Source organism: Agelaius phoeniceus, chromosome Z, assembly GCF_051311805.1.
Source record: "Agelaius phoeniceus isolate bAgePho1 chromosome Z, bAgePho1.hap1, whole genome shotgun sequence".
NCBI lineage: Eukaryota > Metazoa > Chordata > Aves > Passeriformes > Icteridae > Agelaius > Agelaius phoeniceus.
In genome coordinates this window covers 25,180,093-25,193,258 of record NC_135303.1, presented here as the reverse complement: position 1 = coordinate 25,193,258, position 13,166 = coordinate 25,180,093, and the positions used below count along the sequence as shown (strand labels likewise).

At 38.3% G+C, this 13,166-nt stretch overlaps 1 long non-coding RNA gene across 1 annotated transcript; it reads right to left on the bottom strand.

Moving 5' to 3' along the window:
• Positions 1–2,233: 2,233 nt before the first annotated feature.
• On the bottom strand, positions 2,234–3,076 carry LOC143692062 (uncharacterized). Its single transcript, XR_013179944.1, has 3 exons — positions 3,002–3,076; positions 2,682–2,762; positions 2,234–2,269 (listed from the first exon to the last, which is right to left on the bottom strand). It is a non-coding gene; the product is annotated as an uncharacterized LOC143692062 (long non-coding RNA).
• Positions 3,077–13,166: the final 10,090 nt, after the last annotated feature.

The window sequence follows — 13,166 nt, the reverse complement described above, 5'->3', positions numbered from 1 at the left end:
TATTCACGATCACTAATATTTTTCCAGCATTCCTATTAACAGATTAAGGCTTATTAATCATCAAAATTTCCTACTGAACCTCTGGCTTTTGAGGAAATTAACAATCCAATTAATATTCCGCATGTACCTGTGCACAAGATGATTCCAGTTCATCATAGTTAGCATTTTTCTATATAACCTAAATATCCTTCAAATTCTTTGAGTTCACAAATTCTATTGCTGCAGCTCAAACATTATAAGGTTCTATTTTTCTGGATTTCTTTTTTGTTCAGCTAGCAATACCTGCTTTTATATACTTTTTACTAATTTGTCTAAACATATAAGCAATGAATTTTAAAATAATACTTAGTCTGAGTTTTAATTCTGAGGTATATTTAAGCACTATATCAAATCCAACAAGGTCATTGTTCCAGGTGTCAAAATACCACTGTATCCTACAAGTGTATGTATCTCTGTGAATCTACCTCTATATGTCTCAAGAGTAAGTCTAAATCAACTGCAATGCAAGCATAAGAATTAGAAGCACAAGATAAGCTATCATCATGCCTAACCGATTTAGAGCAGTTTTTAGCATCAAAGTTGTTGATCCACTAGGAGCAGTGTCTCTTAAAGCATAATTTATAAAACAATTGGCTTTATGTTTTTGTCTGGTTAGACAACCACATGTATGAGTCACTATTTGCTACTAATACCTACAGGACACAGACACCTCTGCATCACCTCTGCATTTTAGAAGTTATTTTTTGCTTGGTTCTGCAGCTGTTTATTATCTTACCCTGCATTCTGAAGCTTTCACAAAGTGTCATACTGAGCGTGGCTCAAGCTGAGCTTGCTGTGGAAGCTGTGTCTGAGCTGGACTTCAGGGGCAGCAGTGAATTGAGAGCACTGGGGACTGTAGATTCTGCTTTGTGTTATGTAACAATCTTCCAGTCATTCCTCTCAGCTTGTCACAAATGCCTGCCCTGGTTTATCAAATACTAAAATGCAAACTTACACCAAAGCACTATCTTTCTCCTACTCTTGCCATACCAGTTTATATGTTGGTGGAAGACAGGGGTTTTATGTGCATTGTACAGAAAATCATGCTGTTTTAGGCATGGAACAATTTCAGGGGCTAGCTTAGTGGTTTGACATGAGGAAAGCTACAAGATATGATAAAAAACATAGTTCTAACCTGAGCATGTGAAGGGATCTTTACTCTTGAAGAATCTTTACTCTTGAAGAAATACTAGTATGTTTACTATATGTGTGATAAAGTGGAAATTATTTCCTCCCTTTCTAAAAGTTTTTACTTTCTGGACACCTTTTTGATAGATTTTAGATTAACTTAGTTTTATTAATCTCCCCTCATATTTTTCTTTCTGACTAATAAATGGATTTATATGAGTTCATACAAGTTTTATGGCTTCTGTGTAGCATTGGAAGTGATATAGTTTCAGATGTCAAAACTTCATAAAGTTATTCATGTAATCACTACACAAATTATTAATGTCATCGAGTATTGAGATTTTTAAAGTCCTGAATTTCCAATAAAGTCCATGTTTATACATTTTTCTTATGCATTGTAATCTAAAATGTATAGAGAAAGATTGCATAAATTAAATAGTCTTAATTGCCTGTATTGAAATGGAGGTGTTAATACAAATTATTTTAATTCCATGGGTAAAAAAAAGAACAATTTTTCATCTGTGGTGTAAAGTAGACCCACAACAATCACTACATTTTTTGCATTACTATAGAAAGAAAAGATCAAACGGAGGAACAGTATAAAGGCCAAATATATCTCCTTGCTGGAGTTAATGCAGTTTGCATGTAACTGTACCAATAGCTGGGATAATAAATAAACAAACAGTACATTAGTAATAAATTGTAAAAAAGTCCTAAATTTCTTGCAACTTGCAACTTCTTGCATCTAAACTTGCAACTTCTTGCATCTCTGTGTGGAGATGTTTGATCTCATGCTATCTGTATCCAGCCAGAAACTTCTTGCCCCCCTACCTCCCAGTAAAACCTCCAAGGATGTCTTTTTGAGGGGATATTAACTTCTCCAGTGCTGTAGCACTCTGTTATGTTCTGATAATCAAGCTTATACTTTGTCATTCATTAAGCATTCCTTTTGTGTCTCATTAGTCTGATGCCCTCTCTGTCATAAAGAGATGTTTCTGGCAGAAAGGAAATTATTTTTTCTGAACACAGACAAAGACATTTTGATGGCAGTACTTACAATGTCTCTGTTTCCTTTTTTCCAATAGATTTTTCATTCTATAGCCTGGATATCAGATTTCAAAAAAGATCATTGAAAGTTGTGTAACTTTAAAGCTTTATTGCATTAGCATTGCTAATTAATGGGTAAATTATTGACAAAATTACTGCCACACAACTTCATATTCATGCAGGCACATATGTACCAAATTAGAAATTTAATCTAACAATTATTATAAATGTGGCTGTCTGTAGTTCATGAATCTTGCACAACAATCTTTGAAGAGAAAAACTTTACATAATTATGCATTTAAGTATACATATATAAACAGCCTCATAAACACTCAAAAGCACTCACATTTATGTTTAATGCAGGCATAAATTTTTGTAGTAGTTGCACAGCTAAACCTGGCTTTCCTAAGCATGCATTTCATCCAAAGAGCACCATATGTAGTCAGTCAAAAAATGTAAGGCCTTACCTTCAGAATGAGGGCTTGATTTCTTAGACGTGTTATAATTCACTTCCACAGCACACTCTGCCCTAAGGTCTGTGATCAGCACTACAGGAAAAATACCAGGCATGACCTTTATATATACACAATTCACTAATAGAAACAAGTGAATACTTAGATTCTTGTTTCAATTCGACATTTATCAAATGATATTACTGTTAGAAAGAGATCCTTCAAGCAAACAATCTGCATTGAATTGGGAGTGATCTTGATGATACACTTCGGAGAAAAAAAGGACCTTATTGTACAACACAGCAGATGAAAATACCCACAGCCATTGCACGTACCACTCATTCTGTTAACCATGTAATATAAATTGTCATTTTGACATGTAGACTATTTCTCTTCCTCTATCACCTCCATGTCAATCCAATTCACTCATTCTTGCCAATGATGAAATGGAAAAAAAAAAAAGAAAAAAAAGAAAAGGAAACAGGGAAAGATTGTTGTCCCAGATCTGCAACTGCGGAACATTTTAAAGCCAGTTAGGTTAACCATTGGGAAGATGTTAGTCTAGATAAGAGAATCCCCACTGGTTTTCTGTCTCCTTTAGACAATGAAATCACGTAGTTGTGTCTGTGCCTCTGTTTTGGATTGTTCTGTTTTAACACATAACAGATTGAGGGCTGCCTACTATTCCTAATTAACTCAAACTAATGAGAGAGTGGGTGGAGGGAGTGCCAAAAAAAGAAAAGAGATCATGTGTTGGAAGAGATTGAATTACAACTTAAAAGGGATGGAGAAAGGAAAAGAAAAAGGAAGAAGGTGGAGGAGATGCAAATACCATTAAGGCTGAAAAGTAGGGAAGAAGAATCACCTGAGAACAGATTTGCCTTCTATTTCTAACAAGAGGCAAAGATATCCTGTAAAAACAGGACAAAGAAAACAAAAACGAAAGAAACATAAGCAATACAGTATTGCACTAATGTTAGATTATTGCTTCTTTTTAGAAACTACTGCTGACCTGGTTCTTTTCTATCTCTTTCCTATTACCAGTGAGTTAGTTGTTTGGCTGGATAACACGGCCACTAATTAAACCAGTTTCAAGATAAAGCAAGTAAAAGAAAATTTTCAGGTGTGCAGATACTGTGTGAAATGTCATGTTTAGAAGGGTACCTTTTTTCCCCAGGCCCATAAGAAGACTCTGGCCAAAGCTCCCACGTTTCTGTGTCTGAGGTCTCCTTTCTCCAGGAGACAAGGTGAGGATGGGAGACTGTGGGAGGCAGAGGACAGCAGGAGTGGGTTTGCTGTGGCTGCAGCTGAGGCTGTAGGACTGCCTGGAGTGAGACCTCATCTCCTCCATGGATGTCCCTGCTCCGTTGATTCAGACTGGGCAGGAGAGAAGAGAGGCAGAAGGCAATGGGAGAGAAGAGGTAGAAGGGGAGACCAGATCATGACAGGAAGGAGGGGCAGGCTCGTGAGGGAGTCACTGGGGATCAGGTTAAAAGAAATAACTGCCATGAAGAAAATAGGTTGTCAGACCAAGGGAGTGGAAGACACAGAATGAGTCAACTTTTCGCATTAAAAATATTAGGGAAAAACTGGGAAAGCAGTGAGAGAGGCTGAAAGCAGAGTGGAGCTGAGTGAGGAGGAGTTTAAGCAGGCAGTGAGCCGTGGGGAGAGGAAAGGGGGAAAGGAGAGGGAGAAGCAAGGGCTGGGGATGTAGCCTAGCCCCCACCACTCGGACCAGAACCAGGAGCTCTTGCTGGGCCTGTATGTGCTGCACACACATCTGTACAGGCATGTGTACAGTGCTTGCTTCTTTACCATGGCCCAGACTGGGGTTAATAACAGCAGTGAATGGTTTAGCAAAAGCCATGGGTATATGACAGGTAAGCAGGACAAAAATAGCCAGCTCATTTTGGCTGGCCGTGGTTATCTGCATGTAAGGAGGCCAGGCTGTTGCCAGGCTCTGTGCAGATGAAATGAAGCAATGGCTGCAGCAGGGCAAAGGACATGCCGCCGAGTCCTGACAGGCTGAGGTGTGACTTGACAAATCCTAACCACCCTGGACATCCTCAGGACACGAGGGGAGCGACGGCGTGAGCGCAGCGCCGGAACACAGCCTGGGCTGGGCTCGGGGAAAAGGAACTGTGTGGGGAGGATGGGAAAGGGGACCCTACAGCACCTTGTTTTACACCGAACACAAATGCAAATTTAATTACAAATGCAGCCAATGGAGGACAGAATTTTGCACCAAGGTTTTCTTAAGATTTTTTTCCCCAAGAAAAATTTTGGCACATTTTTTTCACATAGTGAAAAATAATTTTAAAAATTCCAACATCTTCATCTCATTAGCAACAGAGGTTTTTTTGACTTGAGTTTTTGGGGGTTTTTTTTGTTTGATTTTTTTTTTTCAGTTTGCATTTATTTTCCCTTGGAGCAGGGGAAAGGTAGGTCCTGTATAAGAGAGCTACAAAAATAGTTTTGAAATGTATTCTGCAACACGGGCAAAGGATATAAGAGCCTGATATCTGTGCCCCAGATATATGAGCACCTGTGTCTTTGTAATCACTAAGTGACTTTGAACATGCGCAGAATTTAACATACTGCACTGGTGAACAAGTATGGCCACAATAATAATAAGAAAACACATCATAGCTAGTGCAGCTGTGGGAATATTATTTTTGCAGATATGTGTATATTTCCAGGTTCACATGGGCCACAGAATTTACTTACCTACAAATGTATCCTTGAAAATTTTTGGGAGGAGCTGTTGCAGTATGCTGAGAGATGCTCTATTTTAACCTGCATCTAACACTAGCTGTTTAACAAAGCAAAGGAAAAAAGAGATTGTGAATTGTAGTTTTAAAATCAAAAGTAATGGAAGGAAAATTCTGGTTACCTTTAAACAGTTCCCACCATGGGAACTACAGACATACTGCTTGTAGGCCTAAAAGCTAGCCAACAGAGATGTGAAGGAAGAATACATGTGTAGGTATAGAACAATTGTGTTTTTCATTCTCTGCTATTTTAATTTCCTAAAAAAAAAAAAAAAAAGAAGAAAATAATGAGAGAACAGATTAACTGATTAACTCAGTCAGAGCCTGGTGCTAGCAATGCTAAGATGATCCTTGTGGCTCCCTTGCACTCAGAAAATTCTGTGAATGAATATTGAAGAGAAAAAACCAAAACCCATATATACTACAGTTTATTTCTCTTAGTAATGCAAAGCTAATAGATTGTATTTTTGTTTTGAGTAAGATAGATTTGACCCAAAGAGAGAGGAGATGTCCCAGTTGACTGGAAGCTGGCTAACTTTGCCCTAACTTTCAAAAACAGCAAAAAGAATGACCCTGGAAGCTACATGTCTTTTAGTCACTAACAATGCCCAATAAAGTTATGGAGAAGGTTATTCTGGAAGGTATTGAAAAACAATTGAAGGACAACACAGTCATTGGTCACAGCCAGCACAGCTTCATAAGAGGGAAGTCCTGCTGATCAAACCTGTGATCCTTTTATGATAAGGTAACCCACACAGCTGATCAAGGGAAGCCGTGGATGCACTCTTTTTGGATTCCAGTTAAGGTTTCAATAGTGTCTCTGCCAGTATCCTTCTGGAGAAAATGTGCAGCACAGAGCTGGATAAACACATCATGGCATGTGTGAGCAACTGACTCACAGATCAGGCATGAGGGGTGATAGTGAATGGGGTGACATCAGAATGGTGACCTGTCACCTGTGGGGTTCCACAGGGCTCCATCCTCAGCCCTGTGCTCTTCAACATCTCCATAAATGACTTGAACCTTCCCTATAGAAGGGATACTGAGCAAGTTCACAGATGATAAAAAATTGGGACAAGATTTTGACTCCCTCAAAGGCAAAGAGGCCCTGCAGGGAGACCTCAAAATTAGAAAGCTGGACAATCACCAACCATATGAAGTATACAACAAGGGAAGGTGCTGAATTCATACCTGTGATGGGACAACCCTGGTTGTGTTATATAAACGGGGGAATGAGATGCTGGTGAGCAGTGCTGCAGAAAGGAGCCTGAGGGTCCTGGTCAGGGGGAAAGTTGGATGTGGGTTGGCAGTGCCCAGGCAACCAGGAGGGCCAACCTTGTCTTGTGATTTCTTCCATTTGGTGGCCACTGACAGGACCTGAGGGAATGGCATGAAATTGTGTTGGGGAGGTTTAGGTTGGATATTAAAAAAACAGGTTCTTTACCCAGAGGGTGGTTGGGCACTGGGACTGGCTCCCCAGGGAAGTACTCACAGCACCAAGCCTGACAGAGTTCAAGAACCATTTGGACAACGCTCTCAGGCTCATCGTGTGGCTCTTGGGGCATTCTACACAGGGCCAGGAGCTGGACTTGATGATCCTTGTGGGTCCTTTCCAACCCAGTGGAATCCCTTCTGTGCTTCTGTGACTTCCATCACACAATGACATTTCAAAAGTACAAGAATAAATTGTGACAGTGGATAGGTTTAGGCTGCTGCATTTCATCATGTAATCTCACATTTGGGAGTGGTATTTTAGAGAAGCCATATTATGGTTAACATACAGTCTTTTTTTACAGTCTGATTGTAGTCAGCACAAAGCACAAAGACATTCAGCTTAGTGCAGGATGCCAAAAAGGCAACTGTTTTACCATTTTTAGGCATGATTATTTAGAACATAACATTTCTGTGCACATGACACCATTGTGTTTCTTTTTACTGGATACTACACAGGTTAGAAATCTCTGGTTCTAAATGCTGATTAAGAATGCACAAAGAAAACAAAATAATTGGTCTGTGTTTTTGCCAGTTTTAACTGGCAGATCCTTTGGTATAGCACACCTGTGTGCACACTTTGGTAAATGAGAAAGATCAAACTTATGAAGTCGAAATTAACTTATCTTTCTGAAATGGGTTTTGTAAAGTGTACAATTGTGAGATGAGTGAGGGTCTGTAGAGAAACAGAGTCCCCAGGCAGGTGCAAAGGAGAGCTGCTTAATTGTTAAAGCCAGGCCTTTTTCAGCAGTCAGGCCTTTATCAGTTACATACTTTTAAATAACAGCAAACATAATTGAATGAACCACCATACACCATGATGTGAACACGTGATGGTTATATAACTTGTTTTTCTACTTCTAGTTCAGCTGAGTCACATTCCCATAGTCATTTTCTGCTTAGCTGAAGCAGCAGGCCTGGGCTGTGACTTTACAAGGCCTTCCCTTTGTAAAGTTTTACTTATATGCAACATATAATCACTTTTTCCCCTTTTTCAAAGAGACTTTTGCACATCCAGGTGAATGTTTTGTGCCAGCTGAAAAATTAAATTCATGAGAAAAACAGGAGAAAAGAGAAAAGTGAGGACAATTTTGCTGAAGTCCCTGAACAAACAGGCAAAGCTCTGTAGAGAACTGATATTAAACTTGTTGCATACACATATTACACTACATATTTACACAAACCTAGTGCAGACAGTCCTGTCTCACTAGACCACACCAGTGTATAACCCCTCTTTGGCTAAGTGAAGCTGTAACAGTCTGCTTTAACCATGGATAACCTTGCACAAAAACTCCAGAAATGGAGTTTTGCCACTGCTGTGTTACTTTGGAAATTAGATTGCCATAGGATTAGGCATCAAGTATTTGACTTCTTTTGCTCTCAGGAAGGCTGAAAATGGATTAAGGATATAAAGAGGGGATACAGTCCCCACTTGCACATTTTGCCAGTCTTCTTGCTAAAGGAGTATTAGGAGATTAGTCTTTCCTTTTCCAAACTGACATAGTAATGGGAATGAAGGCAGACAAAAATAAAATCAGCTACCTGGAGAACTAAAGGTTTTCCAAAATATATGCAAGCCCCAAATATCAGTTTACACAAAGAAACACCCAACACTCAAAAAAGAGGAAAAAAAAAGAAGCGAAAATGTGCACTTCTGTTATAGTCCTAATGTCAAAAAAAAGGAAAATACTTATATCATACAGTGTAAATAATAAAAAAGCACATTCAGGTTGCTGATAAATATTGGAATCAATGAAGTTACACCAGATTAAAACTTTAATCTACTGCACACCTATAGCGGTCCTTCATTAAAGATTGAATTCCACTGAATAATATAGATTTTTTCATTCCCCTCATTCATAGCAAAGAATTATTTTTTAATTTCTGTAATTATATTCAAGTTATTCAATCAACATTTGTTTTGAGGAGACTTGTGCAAAGTCAAGCAATTAATGTTTTCTTCGTGATAATTATTATAGACTTCTTGGGCAAATAACTTCAGAAATGAATTTTGCTTTTAAAAGACAATGAATATTCTAACTTTATTAAAAGTTTATCTAGAAATCTATAAACCCTTCATCATAATAGGAAAATGCCTTAAACATATACCTTACTGCATGGTAACGAATATCCCATAGATATGTCAATTCATCAGCAACCACATGCACATTGAATTTTACATTTTACCAGGAAAAGTGTTCTGCAAATTCTGCAGGCTGGAGCTCAGTGAGTCTTTGTGGGTATGCATCTCTCTGAGATTTCAGAGAACATAAAAAAGAATCAGAATCTGAAGTATATTCTCTCCAATCTGGTGATTTACAAATCCTGAGGTTACCCAGATAACAAATCTAAGTTTTTTTCTAGAATAAAGATGGTGTGAAACCTTCAATTTTGTAATAATTATTGGATCACAAGGCATTCTCTTCAGCTGCTATTTTGTGTTCTATTACACAGTGCTAGCAGGAATTTCCTAAAGGAGTTTCTTTAGCAAAGTTAGTTTCCTGATACTCCTACTTTATTGTAACCCAAGTGAAATGCTACCAAGGTTATGAGATCTTTTGAAAAAACATATTGCAGCCCAGATGGAATGCTACTATCATAACTAGACTTTGTGGGAATAAGTCCAGTGGCTATCAGCTGTGTTTTGGCCAGCATGGAAAATGACAGACAACTAAAGCAAATTGTCTCACAACCCCATGACCAGCAGTCCAAGCTCCCCTCTGGAAGCAGCCCTCTGAGCTCTCCTGAGGCGTGACACCTGGGCCAGTACCCCCATCCCAGTGGGATAGCTCTTGGAGCCTGCCAGCTCTCCAGTGGACAGTACTTGAATGGCTGTCACTGATTATGAGGCCTCAGCTGATACTGCCCCAACACACACATACTCCTCGAGGTGCAGCAGGGCCCATTAAGAGATGCTAGGGGATTTGATGTGAGCATTTGATTGAACTCAAAGGTAATTTTTGACGGGTTCCTTTAAACACACAGATGTAGGTGTAGACAACTCTTTGCCTTTGTGCGTGTGTGAGAGTTGGTTATGGCATGAATGTTCCTATCCTGAATTTGTACTTAAGTCACTGTTATAATTGTAGCATATCTTTTTGAATAAGTGTATAGATGTTAAATTAGTCAATGATTAAATGCTACTATACCCTTTCGAACCCTTTTGAACCCTTTTGAACCCTTTTGAACCCTTTTGAACCCTTTTAAACCCTTAACTTCTTGCACTCACATTCTTTGTACTTTAACCATCTTACAGTCTCTACATAAATCACCCTACATTGATTCTAGTCTGACTTCCTTATGTATGATTCATCTGTAAGTGATAGAGTGAACCTTGCCACTGAGCTCTGTTAAAATGGCACTTTCTCAAATTCGTATAAAAGCCTGCTATTTTGCCAACAGCTTTGATGACAACTCCTTAAGCAGTCTAAAAATTCATTTGTGACATGAGGTTGTCAAGCATAGGCATTGGTGCCCAGACAGATGTGAACCCACGAGAACAGTCAGCAGTCTTAGCATACACTCTTAGCAATTCTGTACATCCTGCTTAAATTATATCAGCACCTGACTGGACTGTGACTATCCTAGCCACTCATATACGCAGCAATTACCTGAATGATGCAGCATTTGCACCAAGTTTTAAGTTTGTTTATTTTTTTTAAACCCTTTCTACATCTTTCTTTTTCTGGCCTTGGAGTACTGAAAGCTCTAAAATAATGATCAGCACTCAATGTAGACTTTTGCCTGAAGATAATGTCACACCAAATTTACATCAGCACAACTCACTGAGTTTAGTCACACTACTGCTAAACTACTCCAACAGTGAAACAATGTCAGATCTGTATAACCAGAGGTGACTTACATTTTGGTTGTGTTTTTTTTAGTATTTGGATGTGTTACAACCATTGACAAATGTTACAACACTTATTGTGTCCCCATTAGTTCTGGTGTGGGTTCCTGAGAAACATAAATGTGGTGTAACATTGTGCTCATGAAAGCTGAATATCTTCTGGTAGATAGCAATGCACTCTTCAGAGGGGAAGCCACATGTTATCATATGGAGAAATTGCCATATTACTCATGATTTTTTCATTCAAGCACTTGCAGATCAGTGGAGGATAAGGGGGTTTTGGCTTTTATCCACCAGATTTTGTCTTTGTTCTGCTGTAGAATGTCCTAACAGTTGCCAAGTCAAGCTAACAGGAGCTTAGGGAATTCAGACAGGTCCATCCCCTAAATAATGTCTGACATGACTGAATCTTCAGCTGCATCACTTATCATGGGTTAATTTCAGGCACTGGAATGTCCACCAGAGAAAGACAATGTATGTTAGTTTGGAAGAAATGCAAAAATTGCCTAATACATGTAGTATTTTTACTGATATTTTTTCAGGACAAAACAGCATCTTGAAGTGAACCACATATCTGGTACTCCTCAGTGTGTCGCATTCATGCAGCATACAAAGTGCAGTTTCCTTTAACTTTATATCTATTGGCAATTAAGGTGAGCAGCAAATGTCTGCTACCCTAAAGACAGTATTTAGCATGCTGAGAAATAGTACAGGTATTTAGCACATGCTCCACATTAACTGTAATTCAGATTTTCACACTAAGACAAAAATGCTTTAATGTTCAATTTGCTATAGAAACCTTGCAAATCTGGCTCTGAGAATCAGTTGTCTAGGAAAATTCTAGGCATAACACTGTTAAATTTGTTGCCAAGCAACAAACCTCTAGCTCCAAAACTCATGTACATATTTCTATAAAAAAATTCAGTTAGAGAACTGTCCCCCAAAACAAATGCAATGATGAGTCTTTGACAGCTGCTGGGAAACTAGTACAGCAGACAATTTTATGGGAAATGTTTCAGTCCTTGTGTTACTTTTTACAATGTGTGGCCTTGTAGTTGTAAAGGACTGGAGCAGAACTGTCAGGAAAATACTGGAGCTTTATGAAGTGTCACATATTGGAGGAAGAGAGAAAAAAGTCCCCAGAGCCCATCACTACTCAGACTGGGGTAGTATGAGAGCCAACAGATTGGCTCTGCCACAAGTGATGGACCAGGATTTCCAGAATGGGACAATCAGAATCTCTAAGGAGAGCAATCTGTCTGTCCTTCAGCCTGGAACTGTTTGTGTTAATTACAGTTTTAAAGTAGCCTTAAAATCTTGGAGTTTGTTGTTTCTGACTTTTTTATTGCGTGGCATGAATAGTTAACTGTGAGGAGATCGATTTGCAGCTTGTCATGGGAATTTTAGTTGAACTGGAGCTAACCAAGATGTGTAAAGATCCTGTCCCAAGAAGCTTTACTATGTACAATTTCTTCATACAAGCAAGGCCCCCTACTTTTTTTAACTAAATTTTTTTCCTAGGGCAGCCTTTTTATTCTTGTTTTTCTTTGAAGAGAGTAGTGTGTCTGAATAAAAAAAATCTTTTTGATTGCTATTTCCTTTTGTGGATGGCCACCTGTGATAAATTTGAAGAGATTTTACTTATCAAAGGAATCTAATTTAGCTGATTATTTAGTCATTCTTTTAGGTGGAGTTTTATTACCTTCATGAACTCTCATGTTTTCCTGCATTTTTTATTTTTCCAAAGATGACTGCCTTCTCAGTAAAGTGTTACTTGAGTGTGATTACTAAAGTCACCTATTTTCTATATTAAAATAACTTCCATATTCGAAGAAGTTTTGCTCTTCCTGGGGAACTGGTGTACTGATTTTTTATTGGCTGAGTCCCAATGATATTTTAACATCATGTACTCAGCTGACATGATTGCTTTATGATAAGAATTTTAATATGTTTTTCTTAATAATGGAATAAATAGTACTTTGGAGTACTATAGAGATTTAATTATATTAATTTGTTGATGTATCAATGGAAGAATTTTGGTGTATACATGCTAAATCCTCATCACTTCTTGTATCATGTCTTCTTTCAAGTGGCAATAATAAGCTGCAATATAGATGAATGAATTGAATTGAAGTTGAATTACCTTGCAGTCTATATTTTATAGAAATACTTTTCTTCCTGACAACCTGATAAATTAATACAGTATATACTATAAACATTGCCTACAGACTATAACGAAATGTTTTGTAAAAGTACAGGTCTTTTCTTTCTTACTCGTTCACTATTTCCATTGGTAAGAATTTGTTGATTTCAAACCTAACTTTCACAGCTGAAATCCCTTAAACCTGAGGTCACTCAAGTTGCTTAAAAGTCTGCAGTGGCAAACAG